General features: G+C 38.9%; 1 pseudogene; it reads left to right on the top strand.

Moving 5' to 3' along the window:
- The first annotated feature begins 128 nt into the window (after nucleotides 1–128).
- LOC137282162 (uncharacterized) lies at nucleotides 129–25,460 on the top strand (annotated as a pseudogene).
- Nucleotides 25,461–26,771: the final 1,311 nt, after the last annotated feature.

The raw sequence follows: 26,771 nt of genomic DNA, 5'->3' as shown, positions 1-26,771 counted from the left end.
ACTTCATCTCACTGGTGATCAGAGAGCAAAAGCGTATATGCGTGGAAAGGTAATATTGTTTGTATTTCAACAACACCAGTCAACTAGATATTCATATCACTTGCAATTTATTCTCATTTTAAATCACAATGAGGTAAGACATAATATAATACTTGAGTTGTTTTGTTGTTTGTTTTTTTAATTCATTTCAGGACAACAATGGATCTTCGTGTCCCACTTAGTATTGTACTTTCGTTGTTGTCGACACAAGGTAATGTTTGTGGCTGACTGTTATTGAACATAAATACATAAAGAGGATTACACAGTGTGTTTCCACTCCAGTCTCTATGAAGTTACATAAGGTTTGCGTCACCCTTTGTTTAATATGTTAAAAAGTTGACTTTTGTGAGTGGGGCAACTGTCCTCAAGTCATAATTGAGTCATACTTTTCTAACGCATCGAATTTCACACCGACGTCATAGGTTGTTCCACACTGCAGTTCAAATAGGTATTTTCCTTGTTCGGATAATAGGGACCTATTATCAAATATAATATTTCCCATGTCTACCCGTTTGTGTTTGTATTTCTTGTTTATTCATTGCCATTGTTGTCCCGCAGGAACTGTACTGCTCCCTTCGTCTTTCTTTTGTGATTTAATGCTGAACTTGACATTAACTTTACCATTTTCATTCAAGGATTTTAAGATTCAGTTACTGTAGTTGCTTTTGTGTTTGTAAATTACACGTAATTATTTCGAGATCAAGATGTTGCTTAAAAGAGTTTCTGAAAAAAGGGTGAATCAATATTCTGGTTGTTTCTTTATCCTATGTTGGTACCAAACACGAAATTGTATTTGTTGTCATGTTTTCAGCGGAACATTGCTTGGAAGGCCAAAAATGTTCGAACTGCTCACGTACAACAAGACGCTGCAGTGCCGAGTGTTTCCCTGGGTATTTCGGCCTCAAATGCAGCTTGCCTTGCAGTAAGAACTGCCAACACAGTAAATGCAGTGGAACGGAGATTGGCACCCATAAATGCTCTGACGGCTGTGTATCTGGTTTCCACGGCTATCAGTGCAACATTCCCTGCACAGATCCGAAGGGAAAATGTTCAAAATGTCCTGAAAAATGTGATGGAACGTTCTGCCATCTGACATCATCTTGTGTTTCTGGATGCCATGACCAATACTATGGGACAAACTGCAAGAATTGTTCACCCAGATGTCGACATTGTAACAGGATAACAGGCAGATGTGATAAGTGTCATGATCCATATCATGGCCTGGACTGCGAATACTCATGTGAACTTTGTTCAACAACTGACTGTGTACAAACATGCGCACCTGGATTGTATGGAAGTAAGTGTTCCAGAAGATGCAGCAAAAACTGTCTAATTTACCCTGCAAGCAATAACACTTTGACAAGTAACAGTTCCACTTCGTGCATATCTGAATGTGAGAGATATAGTGGTGAGTGTATCAACGGTTGTGTAGATGGCTGGTCTGGTCCAAACTGTTCCTCTTGGGTTCAGTGTAACACGAACTGTTTGGGTTGTAATGAAACAAGTGCTTGTGTTGGAGGATGCTCACCTGGTTACTTTGGAGAAGCCTGCCAGCCTTGTTCCACGACCTGTTACAATAATACATGTCACCCAGAGAGTGGGTTTTGTGTCAGTGGATGTGTCCGAGGACACTATGGTCAATCCTGTCAACTACCCTGCACAAGCTGTGCGGGAGGGGCCTGTCATGCTAGTACTGGGATATGCGTTGAACAAGGTAAATGTTAGATGAATTATAAATGAGTTTGACATGTCTGCTGTCGAATTAGTGTACATGACGAGTATGATGTCATTTAAGTGAAGGCTCTTATGTGCAAAATGTCCCCGACTGGACTAATGAAAACACATGAAAGGAATGTAAATAATCAACACAAGGTAACTATTTACTGAGATGAATTAAGAAAAGGTTAGACATATGTACCGCGGCGGTACATTACCCGCTGTATGTTAAAGCACTTTAATTCTCCTCGTGGGTGCAATGTGTGAGCCCCATTTCTAATGTCCCCCGCCGTGATACTTCAGGAACATTGATGAATGTGGCGTAAAACAATACACACTCATTTAAGGATAAGTCACACAATGATGTTTTGGTTTGCAAACGTTAAGATAAGTGAGTGACTGATTGAGTTTAGTTTTACACCGCACTCAGCAATATTCCAGCTGGATGTCTGTAAATCGAGTGTGGATCAGACAATAAGGAGCATTAACATCGACCTACGCAGTTGGTATTCTATGACATGTGTCAACCAGTTCAGCGATCCTGGCCAGCCTAGTTGTGTTAATCGCCCTTTACGACAGTCATGGGTTACTGAAGATTAATTGTAACACGGATCTTCAAGGGGTTGATTTCGTGAGTCTTGTTCCCGAGGTAGGCGCATCTCTTGATTACTTAGGTTTCTTGTTCAGGGACCTATTTTAATCACTCATTCCGTTTGCTGGAAGTTTTATTCCGGTGTTTTAGAATTGTAAATAATGTTTCTTTGCGAAACTTTGAAAGCCAAATTTTATTCTGAAACATTATTTTTATTTATGATATTATTTTAGCGACCATGATTATAATAAGAACCTTTTTGACCGATGCATTACAATGTCCCCACCGATTTGATAAACGAAAGTAATTCTAAACCTTTTCAGTATGTCAATAAACCGCAGAATCTCAGCACCTTCAGAGAACAGAGGTAAATTCAAAAGTAGCATATTTCATGTTTCAACTCTGTAAACGTGTATTTGTATCACGTGATTCTTCTGATTTTCAGTGATCAGTTCATATACTGTTCAAAGCCATGATATCTTTTAGGTGCAATGAAATCTGTAGAATGGTTAATGTTTGGCGTCGAAGTCACATGTGGCATTAAATATTAATTATTATGGCATTAATTATCTTTTATGAAACCAGCTGGGGGATTTCTTTTAACAGAAATGATTTGTGAATTCATTACTATCGGCTACACCAATGTGTAACCAGGAATCAATGTATTCTGTATTTATTTACATTGTATATCAGTCTTAGCATTCGTCTAAGAAAATATTTGAACATGCATATGGCGACAAATCTCTGATTTGAGTTTTCGTTTCTATTCACCAAAGGTACAAAATAAGGCGATGGCTTCGAATAATAAATTTCATAGTTCATATTTGGTTGGTTTTCATTCTCTATTTTCAGACCTGAATCGCATACGTGGTGCTACTATAGGAACGTCAACTGCGTTGGTGATTTTGGTCTTTGGAATCATTGTAGCAGTTGGATACTTTCACTGCAAAACAGTCGTAGCTAACAGGTTTGATTTTCAGGCATATCCAGTTTATTTCCTTACGTCCAGTTGATCTAGATTATGTTTAACATATATCATTTTCACTATACGGAATCGAATCATGGTACCTGAAGAGTTTATTATTGTGTAAGTCAGTCCGAGCTCTGAAACACTTTTCAGTATAAAACATAACCTATTCTCTCGAATTCCATATCCGGAATATACGCTTCGGCCCGGAACGACATACCAATGGGACTGCGTGTCTCGTATTCGAGATAGGAAATACACAGTGCTGTCACAACTTAGACATATTTAAAACAATGTGTACATGAATCTCGGAGTTGGCATTTTCTTCATTATTAGTTTTGAGGAGGACAGTTCACTTAGTTCACTGCCCTTATACATGTGACATCGCTGTGGAAGTGCTGTTGGATTTACACCAATGCTTCAAGTATGTTTGATAAGTGATAGTGCTATGCATTATGACGTTGATCGATATCTGTTGTTTAAGTCCGGATATCTCGAAGTTACACTACGGTCCCTTTTGTTAAAGTTCTACCAATTCTACCAATTACCTGGAATAAACCATTTATTATTTAGTTTTGCGAATTATGTTTGCAAGGTTGTGTTTAAAGACTGTTAGGAAACTGTTAGAGTATGTTGTTGAGCTGAGATCGTCCCATTAATATGTTTTAGAGGAGAAGGGCACAAGCTGGCAGCCATGCGTCCAAGGTGTGATACATACAGAGGGGGCAACTCATCTTCGAGGTTCCGACAGTCGGAACACATCTACAATGAAGTCACGGAAGACGAAATGGGACCAGTCATAGTTTTCCTTTAAATTTATTGACATAGCAAACATCAAACACAGTGTCATATCCGATGAGTCAAATAATTATACATCATCAACACTCTCATTCATTTCATTCATATCTACAATGACGTCAATGAAGACGAGATGGGACCCGTCATAGTTTTCCTTTAAGTTTATTGAAATAGTAAATATCACACACAGTGTTATATCTGATGAGTCAAATAATTAGACTTATCATGAAAGCTCGCTTTCATTTCAGTCACATGACTGTGCTACAAAGAGCTTTAAGACATGGTTATTGTAATATTTTTACTGAGTGTTTAAGGAACACTTGCAGATATTTTAGATGATTTTATCCTCTTGCGCAGTGGGTTTGCTTTTGTCCACTTAACTGAAAATATAATAAAAACAGACATGTGTGAAGAAGGTTCTATTATTCAAAACAATGGACACTATTCAGTTGATGAGGTCTTCTATTACGCCTGTATGCCAAGAATACAGTGGAATCATTTCCGAGACATAGCTGGACTGGATGCTTGTTGTTGTGATAGCATCATGAGGCGTAGTGCTTCAGCCTTGGAACCTTCCAGGGAAACTCTCTGACCATTAAGCGGATCACCCTCCACCAAACAAAGTGATCATTTTCATCAGGGGATTTGAAACCACGACCCAAACCCATTTCTTGAATCCGCCATTGATGATCCTATTGGTGTCCTCAGTCACTCTGTTAATAAGAAAACGCCAAGATCTTAAACGTACCTTTCCTTTTGGGGTTTATCTCAATCTTGTGCCGTTTGACCTTATTCAGTGCGTATGATCGTATCCCCACAGCAAAGTATGAATGTAAAAGGTAAATTTCAGCTTCTCCACTGACAAGGCGTGCAGTGTAAACGCCCTCAGAATCATTAGCTCTATCCGCCGATGCATCACCATGGACTGTGCCTCGCCTTAGTGAGATCACTTGTGCTTTCTAGACTTGCTTATTGCAATAGCCTCCAGGCTGTCTTGAACGATGGCAATTACAGAAACAATTCAAAATGCTGCTGCCCGTATTGTATGTCTAAAATCCAAGCGAGATCACATCACTTCATCACCCATTTTCCTAAACTGGCTCCCTGTTAAGTACTTCAAACTATTGTGTCTTGTATATAAATTTTTCCACGGTCAAGCTCCTGAGTACCTATCTGAACTTCTTACACTCTGCACCCCTGCAAGATGTCTCAGATCCAAGAATCAGCATTTACTTACAGTTTGTAAAGTCGGACTTGTCTCCTACGGTCAGATGACCTTTACCAACATCGCTGCATTGATTTGGGATTAACTGCCAGCTGACATCAAATGTGCCGAATCACTGAACTCTTTCAAGTTCAAGTCCCTTCTGAAAAACAATTACTTCTCCATAGCCTTCACTTAGATCTTTCTTCCTTTTTCAATTCTAACTATTAGTAACGTTATGTATAAGTTGAACCTACATTCACCTTTTTTGTAGCGCCTTGAGCGAGCATCGAATGCACGGATACACGCGCAGATACAAATACCTACTATTATTATTACAAAGTCATCGTGTCAGAGGCTGTCATGTTATCACAATCAGGAAGTGGCAATCGCTGATAAAATGGTTTACAATTAAAACCAAACCGACACATGGAAAGTTCATTGTCCTAAAAACGCCAATTATGCATGTGGACAAACACCTCCCAATCCACACCTACGCTCAACCATTCATACTTCAGTAATCGAACCAATCTTACCTATAATCTTCATACTAGCACCACAGCAAATGCATGCACACGTTCAGTTATCTCAGCCCAAATACATTCATCCACACAAAACACCAATACAATCCGTGCACTACTCCGCATCCATCCACATACTTACACACCAGTACAATCCACGACTCCCTCATCAATTAACATATCTATGCACCAGAACAATCCACGCCTCAACATCCATTCACATCCTTATACACCAGTACAATCCACGACTCAACATCCATCCACATGCTTATACACCAGAACAATCCACGACTCACCATTCATCCACATTCTCATACACCAGAACAATCCACGACTCAACATCCATTCACATCCTTAGACATCGGTACAATCGACGACTCAACATCCATTCACATCCTTATACAACAGTACAATCCACGACTCAACATCCATCCGCATTCTTACACACCAGTACAATCCACGACTCAACATCCATTCACATCCTTCTACGCCAGTACTATCCACGACTCAACATCCATCTACATTCTTATCCACCAGTACAATCCACGACACAACATCCATCCACATTCTTATACACCAGTACAATCCACGACTACCCATCCATCCATATGATTGTACACCAGTACAATTCACCATTGGATATCCATCCACACATCTCCACACATGTATAATCCACCACTCAACATCCATCCACATGCTTATACACCAGAACAATCCACGACTACCCATACATCCACATGATTGTACAGCTGTACAGTCCAAGACTCAACATCCATCCACATTCTTATACATCAGTACAATCCACTACATATTCATCCACATACTTATGCACAAGTAATATCCACTACACATTCATCCACATGCTTATGCACAAGTACAATCCAATACATATCCATCCACATGCTTATGCACAAGTACAATCCACCACTCCACATCGATCCACAAACTTATGCACAAGTATAATCCACTCCACATCCATCCACATGCTTATGCACAAGAACAATCCACCACTCCACACAAATCCACTTACTTATGCACAAGTACAATCCACTCCACATCCATCCACATGCTTATGCACAAGTACAATTCACCACTCCACATCCATCCAAACACGTATGCACAAGTATAATCCACTCCACATCCATCCACATGCTTATGCACAAGTACAATCCACCACTCCACATTCATCCACATGCTTATGCACAAGTACAATTCACCACTCCACATTCATCCACATGCTTATGCACAAGTACAATCCACCACTCCACATTCATCCACATGGTTATACAATCCACCACTCCACATCCATCCACATGCTTATGCACAAGTACAGTCCACCACTCCACATTCATCCACATGCTCATGTACAAGTACAATCCACCACTCCACATCCATCCACATACTTATACACAAATATAATCCACTCCACATCCATCCACATGCTTATGCACAAGAACAATCCACCACTCCACACCCATCCACATACTTATGCACAAGTACAATCCACTCCACATCCATCCACATGCTTATGCACAAGTACAATCCACCACTCCACATCCATCCAAACACGTATGCACAAGTATAATCCACTCCACATCCATCCACATGCTTATGCACAAGTACAATCCACCACTCCACATTCATCCACATGCTTATACACAAGTACAATTCACCACTCCACATTCATCCACATGCTTATGCACAAGTACAATCCACCACTCCACATTCATCCACATGGTTATACAATCCACCACTCCACATCCATCCACATGCTTATGCACAAGTACAGTCCACCACTCCACATTCACCCACATACTCATGCACAAGTACAATCCACCACTCCACATCCATCCACATACTTATGCACAAGTACAATCCACTACACACCCATCCACATGCTTAGGCACAAAGACAATTCGCAACTCCACATTCATCCACATGCTTATGCACAAGTACAATCCACTACACATTCATCCACATGCTTATGCACAAGTACAATCCACCACTACACATCCATCCACATGCTTATGCTCAAGTACAATCCACCACTCCACATCCACCCACATGCTTATGCACAAGTACAATCCACCACTCCACATCCATCAACAAACTTATGCACAAGTATAATCCACTCCACATCCATCCACATGCTTATGCACAAGTACAATCCACCACTCCACACCCATCCACATACTTATGCACAAGTACAATCCACTCCACATCCATCCACATGCTTATGCACAAGTACAATCCACCACTCCACATCCATCCAAACACGTATGCACAAGTATAATCCACTCCACATCCATCCACATGCTTATGCACAAGTACAATCCACCACTCCACATTCATCCACATGCTTATGCACAAGTACAATTCACCACTCCACATTCATCCACATGCTTATGCACAAGTACAATCCACCACTCCACATCCATCCACATACTTATGCACAATTACAATCCACCACTCCACATTCACCCACATGCTTATGCACAAGTACAATCCACGACTCCACATCCATCCACATGCTTATGCACAAGTACAATCCACCACTCCACATCCATCCAAATATTTATGCACAAGTATAATCCACTCCACAGCCATCCACATGCTTATGAACAAGTAAAATCCACTACTCCACATCCATCCACATACTTATGCTCAAGTACAATCCACCACTCCACATTTATCCACATACTTATGCACAAGTACAGACCACCACTCAACATTCATCCACATGCTTATCTACAAGTACAATCCACCACTCCACACTCATCCACATGCTTATGCACAAGTTAAATCCACCACTCCACATCCATCCACATGCTTATGCACAAGTACAATCCACCACTACACATCCATCCACATGCTTATGCTCAAGTACAATCCACCACTCCACATCCACCCACATGCTTATGCACAAATACAATCCACCACTCCACATCCATCCACAACCTTATGCACAAGTATGATCCACTCCACATCCATCCACATGCTTATGCACAAGAACAATCCACCACTCCACACTCATCCACATACTTATGCACAAGTACAATCCACCACTCCACATTCATCCACATGCTTATGCATAAGTACAATCCACCACTCCACATCCATCCACATGCTTATGCACAAGTACAGTCCACCAATCCACATTCATCCACATGCTCATGCACAAGTACAATCCACCACTCCACTTTCATCCACATGCTTATGCACAAGTACAGTCCACCACTCCACATCGATCCACAAACTTATGCACAAGTATAATCCACTCCACATCCATCAACATGCTTATGCACAAGTACAATCCACCACTCCACATCCATCCAAACACGTATGCACAAGTACAATCCACTCCACATCCATCCACATGCTTATGCACAAGTACAATCCACCACTCCACATTCATCCACATGCTTATGCACAAGTACAATTCACCACTCCACATTCACCCACATGCTTATGCACAAGTACAATCCACCACTCCACATCCATCCACATGCTTATGCACAAGTACAATCCACCACTCCACATCCATCCAAATACTTATGTACAAGAATAGTCCACTCCACATCCATCCAAATACGTATGCACAAGTATAATCCACTCCACATCCATCCACATGCTTATGCACAAGTACAGTCAACCACTCCACATTCATCCAAATATTTATGCACAAGTACAATTCACCACTCCACATTCATCCACATGCTTATGCACAAGTACAATCCACCACTCCACATTCATCCACATACTTATGCACAATTACAATTCACCACTCCACATTCACCCACATGCTTATGCACAAGTACAATCCACCACTCAACATCCATCCACATGCTTATGCACAAGTACAATCCACCACTCCACATCCATCCAAATACTTATGCACAAGTATAATCCACTCCACATCCATCCACATGCTTATGGACAAGTACAATCCACCACTCCACATCCATCCACATGCTTATGCACAAGTACAATCCACCACTCCACATTCATCCACATGCTTATGCTCAAGTGCAATCCATCACTCCACATTCATCCACATGCTTATGCGCAAGTACTATCCACCTCTTCACATTTATCCACATGCTTATGCACAAGTACAATCCACCACTCCACATCCATCCACATGCTTATGCACAAGTAGAATCCACCACTCCACATCCATCCAAATACTTATGCACAAGTATAATCCACTCCACAGCCATCCACATGCTTATGGACAAGTACAATCCACCACTCCACATCCATCCACATGCTTATGCACAAGTACAATCCACCACTCCACATTCATCCACATGCTTATGCTCAAGTGCAATCCATCACTCCACATTCATCCACATGCTTATGCGCAAGTACTATCCACCTCTTCACATTTATCCACATGCTTATGCACAAGTACAATCCACCACTCCACATCCATCCACATGCTTATGCACAAGTACAATCCACCACTCCACATCCATCCACATGTTTATGCTCAAGTGCAATCCACCCCTCCACATTCACCCACATGCTTATGCACAAGTACAATCCACCACTCCACATCCATCCACATGCTTATGCACAAGTACAATCCACCACTCCACATCCATCCAAATACTTATGCACAAGTATTGTCCACTCCACATCCATCCAAATACGTATGCACAAGTATAATCCACTCCACATCCATCCACATGCTTATGCACAAGTACAGTCAACCACTCCACATTCATCCAAATATTTATGCACAAGTACAATTCACCACTCCACATTCATCCACATGCTTATGCACAAGTACAATCCACCACTCCACATTCATCCACATACTTATGCACAATTACAATCCACCACTCCACATTCACCCACATGCTTATGCACAAGTACAATCCACCACTCCACATCCATCCACATGCTTATGCACAAGTACAATCCACCACTCCACATCCATCCAAAAACTTATGCACAAGTATAATCCACTCCACAGCCATCCACATGCTTATGGACAAGTACAATCCACCACTCCACAGCCATCCACATACTTATACACAAGTACAGACCACCACTCCACATTCATCCACATGCTTATGCACAAGTACAATCCACCACTCCACATTCATCCACATGCTTATGCACAAGTACAATCCACCACTCCACATTCATCCACATGCTTATGCACAAGTACAATCCACCACTCCACATTCATCCACATGCTTATGCACAAGTACAATCCACCACTCCACATTCATCCACATGCTTATGCACAAGTACAATCCACCACTCCACATTCATCCACATGCTTATGCACAAGTACAATCCACCACTCCACATCCATCCACATGTTTATGCTCAAGTGCAATCCACCCCTCCACATTCATCCACATGCTTATGCACAAGTACAATCCACCACTCCACATCCATCCACATGCTTATGCACAAGTACAATCCACCACTCCACATCCATCCAAATACTTATGCACAAGTATTGTCCACTCCACATCCATCCAAATACGTATGCACAAGTATAATCCACTCCACATCCATCCACATGCTTATGCACAAGTACAGTCAACCACTCCACATTCATCCACATACTTATGCACAATTACAATCCACCACTCCACATTCACCCACATGCTTATGCACAAGTACAATCCACCACTCCACATCCATCCACATGCTTATGCACAAGTACAATCCACCACTCCACATCCATCCAAATACTTATGCACAAGTATAATCCACTCCACAGCCATCCACATGCTTATGGACAAGTACAATCCACCACTCCACAGCCATCCACATACTTATACACAAGTACAGACCACCACTCCACATTCATCCACATGCTTATGCACAAGTACAATCCACCACTCCACATTCATCCACATGCTTATGCACAAGTACAATCCACCACTCCACATTCATCCACATGCTTATGCACAAGTACAATCCACCACTCCACATCCATCCACTTACTTGTGCACAAGGATAATCCACTCCACAGCCATCCACATGCTTATGCACAAGTACAATCCACCACTCCACATTCATCCACATGCTTATGCACAAGTACAATCCACCACTCCACATCCATCCACATGTTTATGCTCAAGTGCAATCCACCACTCCACATTCACCCACATGCTTATGCACAAGTACAATCCACCACTCCACATCCATCCACATGCTTATGCACAAGTACAATCCACCACTCCACATCCATCCAAATACTCATGCACAAGTATAGTCCACTCCACATCCATCCAAATACGTATGCACAAGTATAATCCACTCCACATCCATCCACATGCTTATGCACAAGTACAGTCAACCACTCCACATTCATCCAAATATTTATGCACAAGTACAATTCACCACTCCACATTCATCCACATGCTTATGCACAAGTACAATCCACCACTCCACATTCATCCACATACTTATGCACAATTACAATCCACCACTCCACATTCACCCACATGCTTATGCACAAGTACAATCCACCACTCAACATCCATCCACATGCTTATGCACAAGTACAATCCACCACTCGACATCCATCCAAATACTTATGCACAAGGATAATCCACTCCACAGCCATCCACATGCTTATGGACAAGTACAATCCACCACTCCACCTCCATCCACATGCTTATGCACAAGTACAATCCACCACTCCACATTCATCCACATGCTTATGCTCAAGTGCAATCCATCACTCCACATTCATCCACATGCTTATGCGCAAGTACTATCCACCTCTTCACATTTATCCACATGCTTATGCACAAGTACAATCCACCACTCCACATCCATCCACATGCTTATGCACAAGTACAATCCACCACTCCACATTCATCCACATGCTTATGCAGAAGTACAATCCACCACTCCACATCCATCCACATGTTTATGCTCAAGTTCAATCCACCCCTCCACATTCACCCACATGCTTATGCACAAGTACAATCCACCACTCCACATCCATCCACATGCTTATGCACAAGTACAATCCACCACTCCACATCCATCCAAATACTTATGCACAAGTATTGTCCACTCCACATCCATCCAAATACGTATGCACAAGTATAATCCACTCCACATCCATCCACATGCTTATGCACAAGTACAGTCAACCACTCCACATTCATCCAAATATTTATGCACAAGTACAATTCACCACTCCACATTCATCCACATGCTTATGCACAAGTACAATCCACCACTCCACATTCATCCACATGCTTATGCACAAGTACAATCCACCACTCCACATCCATCCACATGCTTATGCACAAGTACAATCCACCACTCCACATCCATCCAAATACTTATGCACAAGTATAATCCACTCCACAGCCATCCACATGCTTATGGACAAGTACAATCCACCACTCCACAGCCATCCACATACTTATACACAACTACAGACCACCACTCCACATTCATCCACATGCTTATGCACAAGTACAATCCACCACTCCACATTCATCCACATGCTTATGCACAAGTACAATCCACCACTCCACATTCATCCACATGCTTATGCACAAGTACAATCCACCACTCCACATCCATCCACTTACTTGTGCACAAGTATAATCCACTCCACAGCCATCCACATGCTTATGCACAAGTACAATCCACCACTCCACATTTATCCACATGCTTATGCACAAGTACAATCCACCACTCCACATTCATCCACATGCTTATGCGCAAGTACTATCCACCTCTTCACATTTATCCACATGCTTATGCACAAGTACAATCCACCACTCCACATCCATCCACATGCTTATGCACAAGTACAATCCACCACTCCACATTCATCCACATGCTTATGCAGAAGTACAATCCACCACTCCACATCCATCCACATGTTTATGCTCAAGTGCAATCCACCCCTCCACATTCACCCACATGCTTATGCACAAGTACAATCCACCACTCCACATCCATCCACATGCTTATGCACAAGTACAATCCACCACTCCACATCCATCCAAATACTTATGCACAAGTATTGTCCACTCCACATCCATCCAAATACGTATGCACAAGTATAATCCACTCCACATCCATCCACATGCTTATGCACAAGTACAGTCAACCACTCCACATTCATCCAAATATTTATGCACAAGTACAATTCACCACTCCACATTCACCCACATGCTTATGCACAAGTACAATCCACCACTCCACATTCATCCACATGCTTATGCACAAGTACAATCCACCACTCCACATCCATCCACATGCTTATGCACAAGTACAATCCACCACTCCACATCCATCCAAATACTTATGCACAAGTATAATCCACTCCACAGCCATCCACATGCTTATGGACAAGTACAATCCACCACTCCACAGCCATCCACATACTTATACACAAGTACAGACCACCACTCCACATTCATCCACATGCTTATGCACAAGTACAATCCACCACTCCACATTCATCCACATGCTTATGCACAAGTACAATCCACCACTCCACATTCATCCACATGCTTATGCACAAGTACAATCCACCACTCCACATCCATCCACTTACTTGTGCACAAGGATAAACCACTCCACAGCCATCCACATGCTTATGCACAAGTACAATCCACCACTCCACATTTATCCACATGCTTATGCACAAGTACAATCCACCACTCCACATTCATCCACATGCTTATGCGCAAGTACTATCCACCTCTTCACATTTATCCACATGCTTATGCACAAGTACAATCCACCACTCCACATCCATCCACATGCTTGTCCACAAGTACAATCCACCACTCCACATTCATCCACATGCTTATGCACAAGTACAATTCACCACTCCACATTCATCCACATGCTTATGCACAAGTACAATCCACCACTCCACATTCATCCACATGCTTATGCACAAGCACAGTCCACCACTCCACATTCATCCACATGCTTATGCACAAGTACAATCCACCACTCCACATTCATCCACATGCTTATGCACAAGTACAATCCACCACTCCACATCCATCCACATGCTTATGCACATTTACAGTCCACCACTCCACATTCATCCACATGTTTATGCACAAGTACAATCCACCATTCCACATTCATCCACATGCTTATACAATCCACCACTCCACATCCATCCACATGCTTATGCACAACTACAGTCCACCACTCCACATTCGTCCACATGCTTATGCACAAGTACAATCCACCACTCCACATCCATCCACATTCTTATGCACAAGTACAATCCACCACTCCACATTCATCCACATGCTTATGCACAAGTACAAACCACCACTCCACATTCATCCACATGCTTATGCACAAGTACAATCCACCGCTCCACATCCATCCACATGCTTATGCACATTTACAGTCCACCACTCCACATTCATCCACATGTTTATGCACAAGTACAATCCACCATTCCACATTCATCCACATGCTTATGCAATCCACCACTCCACATCCATCCACACGCTTTTGCACAAGTACAGTCCACCACTCCACATTCATTTACATGCTTATGCACAAGTAGAATCCACTGTACATCCATCCACATGCTTATGCACAAGTACAATCCACCACTCCACATTCATCCACATGCTTATGCACAAGTACAATCCACCACTCCACATTCATCCACATACTTATGCACAAGTACAATTCACCACTCCACATTCATCCACATGCTTATGCACAAGTACAATTCACTACACATTCATCCACATGCTTATGCACAAGTACAATCCACCACTCCACATCCATCCACATGCTTATGTACAAGTACAATCCACCACTCCACATCCATCCACATGCTTATGCACAAGTACAATCCACCACTCCACATCCATCCACATGCTTATGCACAAGTACAATCCACCACTCCACATTCATCCACATGCTTATGCACAAGTACAATCCACCATTCGACATCCATCCACACATCTACACACGTATATAATCCACCATTCCACATCCATCTACATGCTTATACACCAGGACAATCCACGACTCCACATGCATTCCCACACACAAATACAGCCATTCTCATTCTATCGCTAACACTTACAAAACCGTTGATATTAAATAACTTCATACACATTCCACGTGAACATGAACATGAGACAGGTGCACCACTGCGTTGTGACCTATATTAAATCCAGTCGCAACCAAGAGTATAATAACGCCGACACTGCACAGGCAAATGTTGTATAAACGTTTCATCTGCGAGTATGGAGCTGTTTTGGTGCACAATGATTGCCCGTCAGTCGCACGGCAGGATACATTAAAAATAGAAGCACACATTCACTTGTATCGAGTGCGCGGAAATGTAAGAAGGGAGACAAAAGTCGATGCACAAATCGTTTGACGGCTATCAACTCGGAAATTTCCTGGACGTGAAGCGTTAATAACCTGAAACAACGTTCACATATCAGCAAGCAACTATTCTGTACTCTTGTGGTTGTAATACCGTAATTATGTTGACTGTCAACATATTAACAGACGAGGTGAGTAGCCATAATTTAGAAATTGTAATAGTATACTTGAGAAGCAATTACCAGTGTCTTTTTCCAGTTTCTCCTTTATCCAATGATACCCATAAGCGTATAGACTTAATTACTAGTATTACACTCATCTTTTGTTCTGTTAGAGTTCTTACAGGCTAATGTACATAGGTAGTCATGCATTTGACATATTTATTCCGTATTTTGATAGTTTTGTAATTCAAATGAATGTAAGTGCATCTGACGTGTGGAGAGACGCATATTTTAAAGTTGGCATAATATTTAAAGTATATATAAGTGTTTCCTATTTGTTGTCCTAGGCGATCAACTAGGAATCAATTCTATATATTAGTATAACTCCATTCATCTGCATCCTTCTTGTCCTAAGTTTTAAAAATTGATGTTGATTGTTATATTTGCCCCTAGTATGACCATAAGTGTATGCTTTACTTATTATCCACAGAAGCGTAAATATCTTTCCCATCATGATTTGAATAAACACAAATCACATAAAAATACATTGATTAAATAAAAGTTTACCGAACACACAGGACAGGGTTTATTACATGTCATAAAAGAGAACCCTTGGCAGGGACTAATAGGCAGATTGTTGTAGAATATATTCTGTAATTGGTGCCTTGTAATAAGCACCTGTCACAAGGGATGGACCATATAGGTGGTTTTTCATTGCATAACCAACAGCCAACAGACCATGAAATGTTGTTTAAGACTGTTAGCCAATTTTGATGCAGACAAATAGCTGACACCCTGTTTGCGTTTGTGGTCAGATTAGTGACTCGTGACGCTTCTCTGTTCAGTGAGCTTAGCCTTCGCGATACTTGCAAACATGCAATAACTACAGGGGGATATCCATTGTTAACTGCTTAGGAAAGCTGTTCACGGCAATCCTATCCAAGCGCCTACAAAAGTTCTCAAACAATGCGAATCTGTTAAGTGAATCACAAGCTGGCTTTCGGAAATCTTACTCCACAGTAGATAATACATGTATATACATTCTTAAAGCTCTGATAGAGATATATCAAAATATGAGGAAGAAACTGTTTTGTGTTTTCATCGACTTTCGTAAAGCATTTGATACTGTCTGGCGCTATGGTCTCTGGCTAAAAATGATTAGAAATAATATTGATGGAAAATGTTTTCGAGTCATCCGCAACATGTATCAAAACATAAAATCCTGTATTGTATTTGAAGGAATCGAATCCCATTTCTTTTCCTGTGATATTGGTGTGAGACAGGGTGAAAATTTGTCAGCATTTCTGTTTGCTCTATATTTGAATGACCTAGAATCTTTCTTTGCTGAACACAACTTTACTGGTTTGAAGTCAACTCGGGGTATGTTTGAAGATCATATCGGTTCGTAAATTAAGTTGTTTCTCCTGTTGTACGCAGATGATACTGTAATACTTGCAGAATCAAGTGATGATCTTCAGCATGCATTAAATATTTTCTAAGAATACTGCAAAACATGGAAACTGAATGTTAATATATCAAAAACTAAGGCTGTAATATTTTCCAAAGGAAGTTGTAAAAAATGTCACCTCTTCAAACTTGATGATGAAAATGTTGAGAAGAATACATTTATCTTTGTATTTTGTTTAACAATAATGGACGTTTTTGCAAAGGTATTAAACGACTTCATGCTCAAGCTTCCAGAGCCATGTATGCAGTATTGCGAAAAATAAGAATGTTTGATATGCCACTAGACTGCCAGTTAAAACTGTTTGACCAAATTGTACAACCCATATTACTGTATGCCTCAGAAGTATGGGGATACGAAAATGCACAGCTCATAGAACGTCTCCATCTAAAGTTTTGTAAATACATTCTTAAGGTTAAAATAACAACTCCTGATTACATGGTATACGGCGAGCTGGGCCGTTACCCGCTAGATATCTCTATAAAAATCCGAATGCTTTCTCATTGGTGTAAAATGGTATTACTCCCACACAAACTGTCATCCAAAATATACTCTCTCATGTATACCCTGAAGTCAGCCTGTCCTAATTATATGTTTAACTTACTTTCGGCAATAGAAAATATCTTACGGGATACTGGCTTTTACCATGTATGGATGTCACAGTCTATTGTTTCTCCAAATGTTTTAAAAACTAATGTTAAACGGGTTCTCATTGATCAGTTTTATCAGTCATGGAATGCAACAGCAAATGCTTCCTCAAAAGGCAAATATTACATTCTTTATAAAGAAGTACCTAATCTAAATCCCAATCTTCTGGAACTGCCTCCAAATCTTAGAATATGGTATACACGCTTTAGGACAGCTAACCACAGATTACCTATAGAAACTGGAAGATGGACTAGTATCGCTGTTTCTGTCAGGAAATGCACACTATGTAATGATGCAGTGGGGCGATGATTACCACTTCCTTCTAATATGCTCAGGTCTAGCAACGCTAAGAAATAAATATCTGCCTAGGTACTTTTGTAATAATCCTTCATTAGATAAATTCATCTCAATAATGAAATCACATTATAAACCACTCACTTTGAAAACTAGCTAAATATATCAAGGAAGGTTTATGTCTGCACAAATGAGACTGCCATGTGCAAAATTGTAATTTTCTTTTTATTGTTGACTTGCACAAACCATACTGTACATATTGTAAATCATCTGTATGTTCTCTGTGTCACTTCGTGTGATTTATGAGAATAAACTTCTTCTTCTTCTTCTGCTTCTTCATGTTGTGGTGGAAAGACGGCGCGCATCACTCAGAGGCTCTGGCAAGTGACAATGAAAACAGTTTAACATGGACATCATATTTGGGCACATTTAGAAATATAAATAAAGTTACTTAAGTTGTTAGATTTGTTGCTGTATTATAATAGCCATTTATTACTCACCCATTGAAGATATAATATAACTGTTTAATAATAACATATGACGTCAAAGTACAGTTATGACGGTACAATGCTAACTGTAATTCTTCCTCACTTTCCGATAACAAAACAGTGTGATCTTCATATAACAGTGCTAATACATTATGTAAAAGCTAAGCTGTTCACCAATAAAGCAATTTACAGTACCAAGTACATTTACACGTGTTCACATAAAAAGGGTTTCAAGGTCATTAAGGTAGGGTCCTAGTCAAAATGGCCACAAGTCAAAATCGCCAAAACTCTTCCAAGTCAAAATGGCCACGAGCCCTAGTCAAAGTGTTCACAAAATTGTCATTTTCACACTTTAATAATATCAAATAATCGAAATGTCATGAGCATAAAAACTAAAAAAACATGTATGGCCACTTTGACTTTTCTGTGTGGCCATTTTGACTAGGGCTTGTGGCCAGTTTGACTAGGGCTTGTGGCTAGTATGACTTTTTTGTGTGGCCATTTTCACTAGGGTCAGTGTGGCCATTTTGTCGTGTGGCCATTTTGATCTGTTCCCAATACGGTAGAGAGCAAAAAATAAAGGGGATGAATTTGATTGACGGCAATATCCCACATATGAATTTCAGACTTCCGTGGGCATCTGAAATAAATGTTAGCCTTCCCGTTACGACACCCATGGTGTTTTGCAATTCGTGAATTTATTAATAGATATCTGGTTATGTTGTCTACTCTAGGGTGGACTGAGGCAAAAACAACACAAATGAATTCCTTCTAAAAACCTTCATAATGTAACACTAATTAACTTGGTTCTTTACAATAATAGGTGACTAAATGTTTCAGAATTTGTCAGCTCAGAAAGCCATCCTTTAGAATTTTTGTAGGCTCAGGACGTCAACAAGCAGCATGTTTGGAAGTTAGGGTGCTGCTTTAGTACATAACTCATCTCCCGTGACATGTTACTACAAGACTGGTGGATGGTGGAAGTGAACATGTCTCATACGGCTGCGGACCGTGTCACAACATAAACAAAATAATCACATGAAGAACACACTGAAAGACCCCGAGTATTTTCTGTGGCCTGGTTGTTGATTTTTGCTGTTGGTTTTGTCTGGGATTATACCACTTTCACTTGATAATATTTCCATCTTCATGTTTATGATAACATAACAAAAACCTTTGGAAGTTGAACCATCTGCCAGTGGTAGAAAATGTTACGAATGAAGAATAAATGTGCGTATTCATGTTCTGTCTTATAATTCTAATTAGTTTATTACCATTTCTTGCAGGCATTTTCAAACTTTTTTTATATTTTTATTCATTCAACACAGTAGACAGGTACACAAATAAATGGTGCAACAAAGTACACAATAAGACAAAAGTTCATATGGATAGAAATTATACATACTGGATATATGGCAGCAGTGGTGACGATTTTCTGTCAAATTGTAACATTTTATTATTCTTAGTAGCAATAAACTTTTCAGTTTTGAAAATATCACCCAGTATTTTTGGAAATGCATCCAGTGATAACTTGGTGTTTTTAATACTTGATACATGAAAGTATTTTTTACCAGCAAGAAGTATAGGGTTCATTAAGTCAGTATTGTTTCCGCCAATTAAGACTGTATATTTTGTCAGGGTAAATTTTTTTGCTGTTTTATTGTCAATATATTCTTTCAGTTTCAGCCAGAATGTTTCACATATTCACATTCCCCAAAAGTATGTATCACACTTTCAGACACTAAGTTACAAAAAGAGCAAAGTTCATCATCAACTAATTTCATTTTCAGTAAATCTTTTTGTGTGTGTGTGTGTATATATATAATATTATGAATAAATTTAAATTGGAAGTCAATCAATTTAGTATCTTTTGTGCATCTTCCATATTCTTTAAAAATATGTTCCCATGGGATTACAGTGTCAAAGAGATGTTGCCATTTTTCACATGTAAAGGGACATTTTCAGTACTTATCATAGAAATATCTTGACCTCTTTGGTGCTGAAAGTAAACATATCAGTGCTGTGCTGAGATAGTGATTATGAACAGTCAATAGACTATTTCTCATAGTATCTTTCCATTTTCTTGGTCTATTTGAAAGAACCTGGTAGTAATCAAGAACTGTGCCTTTGATTTTATAAGCTTTCTTGAGTTCATTAAATGACAAAAATACCTTGATCATTACACAAGTCTCTTATACAGTGAATACCCTTAAAATACCAATGTCTTATAAATAATAAATTTACTATTTTGGAATTGATGGTTGAACCAAAGGGGTTCAGATAAGATTTGATCAATATCTGTAAAATCAGTTTTATGTGTTCTATAAAATATTCCCCATGCTGCCAACACATCTTTCCAATAGGGATTTATTATTTTCACATAATTTTCAGTGTTGGCTCCAAGCAGAAATATATCCTTGAATGGAAAGGTACTAGGGCTAGTGTTTTTATTTTGGAGATATTTATTTAATGATGACAGTTTTAATGAGTTTATGAATACCTCTACATTAACCATTCTGAGTCCCGTTCTTCATATTTTCTAATAAGTGTTGTTCGCTTTATCTCATCACGCTTATCATTCCGGATGAATTTATAAAATATATCGTTTAATTTATCAATGAATTCCTTTGGAGGATTTGGGAGTGAAGTAAATATATGCACCAATGATGTGACTGCTAAAGTTTTAACAACCGTCATTTTCCCTATTAATGTCAAATTTCTTTTCCTCCAATTCCCTAGAGTTCTATTAATAATTTCTAGTCTTTTTGTTATTCAAGTTAGGATTCAGCTTTATTCCTAGTACATCAAAATCCCCACTGTGCCAATCAAGCTTAAGATCCTGACATAACATCATATAACTACCTGCCATTGAGCCTATCCATATTGCTTTAGTCTTCTCTATGTTTATTCTTAAACCAGACATTTTGTAGAAATTATTTAGGGTGTCAATAGCTATGCTTAAGCTTACTTCACATCCATCAAGAAATAATTCAGTATCATCTGCATATTGTCCAATTTTATGTTCAGTATTATTCAACGTCATTCGTTTTGTTGCACTGTTGTTACGGATCATTATTCCTAAACTTTCTGCCACTAAAAGGTATATGTAGAGAGAGACCGGGTCTCCTTGTCTACAGCCCCTTTCATTGTGCAAAATTGAGATAAATGACCATTTTGTATAACACAAGAAGTAGGATTATTGATTAATATTTTGATCCATTTTTCCACATTGGGCCCAAAGCCAAATTTTACAGACAGTGTCAAAAGCTTTTTCAAAGTCAATAAGTAACAACAGTCCCTTTTTACCCTGTAATTTTGCTTCAAACATAATATCATATAACAGTCTAATACATCTCACTAATACATCTTCCAGGGATAAACCCTGTCTGAGTTTCATGACTTAGTGTATTCAAAGTTTTTTTCTATTCTATTGGCTATACATGCACTGAGTATTTTATACACAGAATTTAGTAGGGCAATTGGACTCCAGTTTCTTTAACAACTGTCTATTTTTGTTAGCTTTTGGAATGCACGTGATGACGCCTCTTTTGATTGTTGGACTTAACATATTTTGCCTGAATGTGGAGATCATTCCAGAAAAATTTAGAGAATTCTATTGGGAAGCCATCTATTCCTGGGCTTTTGTTATTTTCATTGATTTAACAGCTTGTGTTATTTCATCTATTGTAATGTCACTCTCAAGAGTTTCAGCCTCAACAGTTGTTAGTTTTGGTGTAATAATATCATTGAATATCTCAATATATTTACTTGCTATTGTACCACCCGATGCGTATAAATTTTCATATTTCAATTTTTTCTCTGTTCATATAAAATAGCCTTACCATCTGATATTACTTCTCCTTTATCATTAATGACACTATTCATAAGCGTACTGGTATAATTTCTGTTTTCGAGATGACAGAAATATTTGGTTGTTTTTCCCCCTTCCTCCTACCACTGAATTCTATTTCTTATTTGTATACCTCTTATTTCATCTTCTTTTAAGTTTTCAAATTCTAATTTACATTTGGACAGGTCAGCAAGTTTAGTTTCACACACTGTTTTGAAATTTTCTCTGGTTTCTTCTTCCATTGCAGATTTATTTTTTTCTAATTTTTTTATATTTCAGTTTTGATTTGTTTTAGGCAGGAAGAGAATGATATTGTTTTTCCCCTCACTTTCATCAAAAATGTTGCCAAAACAATGTGTCACTTATTTTAAGTTGTAATTTTGAGTCCTCAGTATGACCTACCTCATCCTCAGTGCGGTTACAGTATTCTAATTTTGCTTCAAAAAGCATGTCCTTGACCATATAGTAATGATGTATTTAATTTCCAGTATCCACCACCCCGTTCCTTATGAAGTTCACTGGAAAAGGACATAGTAATTGCCGAATGATCAGATTTATATCCTGGAAGTATGGAACAGTCACTTGTCATGTTTGCTAAATCTTGTGAAACTAAAAAGAAATCAAGTCTGGACTGTTGTTTCGGGTTTTTTTTCCAACATGTGTACTTTTTTACATCATAATTTCTTTCCCTCCAAATGACTATCAAATGATACTTTTCTATATCATCTAATAATACCTTTCTTGCTTTTGGATTATTGATATGTTTATAATTTAAGTCAATGGAAGGATTAAGAACTAAGTTCCAGTCTCCACATATCACAAGAGATTCATTTTCAAATTCTTCGATATTGTGAAATAAGGCATGGTAAAATTCAGGTGCATCTTGATTAGGACCATACATATTAGTCAGTGTGATTCTTATTCCTTTTATAGTTACGACTGCTATTATATAGTTTCCATTGGTGTCAGTTTTGAATTTGTGGATATTTACTTCCAAATTATTGTTAAATAGGATAGCAGCCCCTCTTACGTTTGATTTATATGGTGCTATAATGCTTTGAAGACCCCATTCATTTCTCATAGTAATATCATCCTCTTTGGCTATATGAATATCTTGCTGACAACTTTCTTTTACGCCAAAGGTTCATTATTTCTTTTTGTTTTCTCTTTTCTGCCAGGGGTCTACAATTGGCTGAAGCTATTCTTGTCTTATCACCTATATTGATTGATAAAGTGTACACTGTTATTATATCTCAACTGCCTACTGAAATGGATGGGTTTTTTTATATTTTTTTAGTGAAAACAAGATTATAAAATACATTTGAAAACATAAAATCAAAAAGAAAAGTGTCACCACAAGTATTTTGAAACTTTATAAAAAGTATACTTGCAGTGAATTTATAACATGACTGTAATATCTAGACATTTTATAGATTTGCTAACGTGAATCACTTTTCACACACGCCATAAGTACGATCTAGTGTATGCTGTCTGTCTCATTACACTTCACGGTGAAAACGAATTCTGTTGAATGCTGCCACAAATGAATAAAAACAACATGCAAATATTACAAATGAAACAGACTAACGTCTGAACAATGTCCGGCTGTTACATTGTTCGAGGAATGTTTCCATCACAGTGTCTAATCTGTATAGATTAAGGGTGTAATCAGTATAGATTAGGAAATCTACGCACATAAACAAATCTACTGTGCAACATAAAAGGAATTGAGTAGTAATTAAAGTTAAATTAATTAAAAAGTAATTTATCAGTCAGTGTGTTATCTGTTAATCCTTTGATCGATGCTTGTTTTTGTACCTTAGTTGATAATTCCTGCACGTATATGTATTTGATTTAACGTTTGAGAAGAGTGTTCAAATCTGCAGTCGCCTGCTGTTTAGTGCTATTCTTAAAAGGCTTGAAGCAACATCTGCATGTTCATCTTTTGGTGTATTGGTGTAAAATATGTCTCTATCGTGACACCTGCGACGGGGGAACTTTATTTGTTTAGAAAATGTTAAAGTCTGCATTGAGAATGCAATGCCCATCGTAATCCAATGCTTGTTTGATTGGCATTCTTACAGTACAACTTTACAGGTACCGATTTCTTGCCGTTGTCAATAGAATAGTTACTACAACAAGGTGAAAAGAAGTATGTACCCATGGTATCAAGCAGCAAATTAATAACAGGTAATTTAGCAAGGAGCACATCAGAAGAGCAAGATAAACAAATGATAAGATAAACAAATTGTAAACAGGCTGTTAGGATGCAAACCGAACAACTAACTGAACAAGTTCTACTGTAGTAAACTGCTACCTAATTGATCTCAGATTAAAACATCTCATTCCACTTGTTTTTGTAATCCAATTTCAGGTACTAGGAAATGATGATCGTTTACATATTAGATACCAAGTCTATCGGTACTAGCTTGACATGTTTGGTCATGGGTTAACTAACATGGTAATTATATACTGGACAAAATACGTTAGGGATATTGGTATGTTTGTGATTGATATTTATCAGAGTGTTGTTACGAGAGTGTATTTTCTGCATATTTTTGTTATTAATTAAGTAATAATTTTTATTGGGTCACAACATTTAGTGATTTGAATATTAAATATGATGGGTCACATTTCGTTTTAACAGCTGGTCAACACTTTTAGGTTTCTGGTTTTCCGGAAGTTATTCTACTCCTAATTTTCGATGTGTTCACTTCCGTGAGTATTATTCTGGGGCATTCTACACTGTTGACGATGTTCGTTTGTGCCCGAACTTTCGGGAAATGACTTAGTTTATATATAAATAGGCCGGTTGCCGTGTGGAGGGCGACACTCACACGACATTCATTCATACTTCCTGGAGTTACCGCCAAAACTTGACATCCCGTCAACGCCTGAATCTACATCATCTGCTGTCAAACCGATCGCTGTGTTGACATTCTGCCATACTTGTTTCTCTCTCACACCAAGACTTTGGTGAGTTTGATATATTGTATTTTGTGACCCACTGACTTAGATTTTGTCTCTCTTGAATTGTATTTGTAATCAGCATTGTTATATTGACTTGTGACTTTGAATACCTTGCTCTCGTTGCATAATACAAAATTTGAAGGTAAACGACTTGTCTTTGTTCTGTTTTGCTGGTTCACAAGGGGATTTCTTAAATAGTTTGTCACGGTAAATTCTTAACCGTAACAGTGTCAATGAATAAATAGATTATTATGCGAAATTTCCAAATATCTCTCACTATTTTATATACCAGTGTATATATTATAATTTCACACGAGTCATTAAAGCATAATTTATGCCATATAATGTTTTCTGTTCCATTTCCTCATACAACATTTATTTCATTCAATGTTTAGAAGCTTAAACGACAACATAGCAAATGTTATTGTTCCAGTTAATTTTGTAGAGTGAAATTATTTTCGTTCTTCTAGTGGTCCAGTCAATATAGTCATTATGGCCTGATTTGTAATTCCTAGGACTTTATATTATACATGAGTATAATAAACATGCACACATGCATGCACACACAAAATATCCGTAATTAGTAATTAGTGAATTCTATTTCGACAAAAAGGAAATATCTAATTTGAAAAGAATCACTATATAAATCGTCATCCCTCTCTCTGAGAGAAGCATGGCATTATTCGTGCGTATTTACCCGCATAAAAGAAAGGATTATCAAAAATATGA

This window comes from Haliotis asinina, chromosome 4 (genome assembly GCF_037392515.1).
Source record: "Haliotis asinina isolate JCU_RB_2024 chromosome 4, JCU_Hal_asi_v2, whole genome shotgun sequence".
Lineage (NCBI taxonomy): Eukaryota > Metazoa > Mollusca > Gastropoda > Lepetellida > Haliotidae > Haliotis > Haliotis asinina.
The sequence above is the reverse complement of the archived record's forward strand: the minus strand, read 5'-3'. Positions and strand labels throughout refer to the sequence as shown.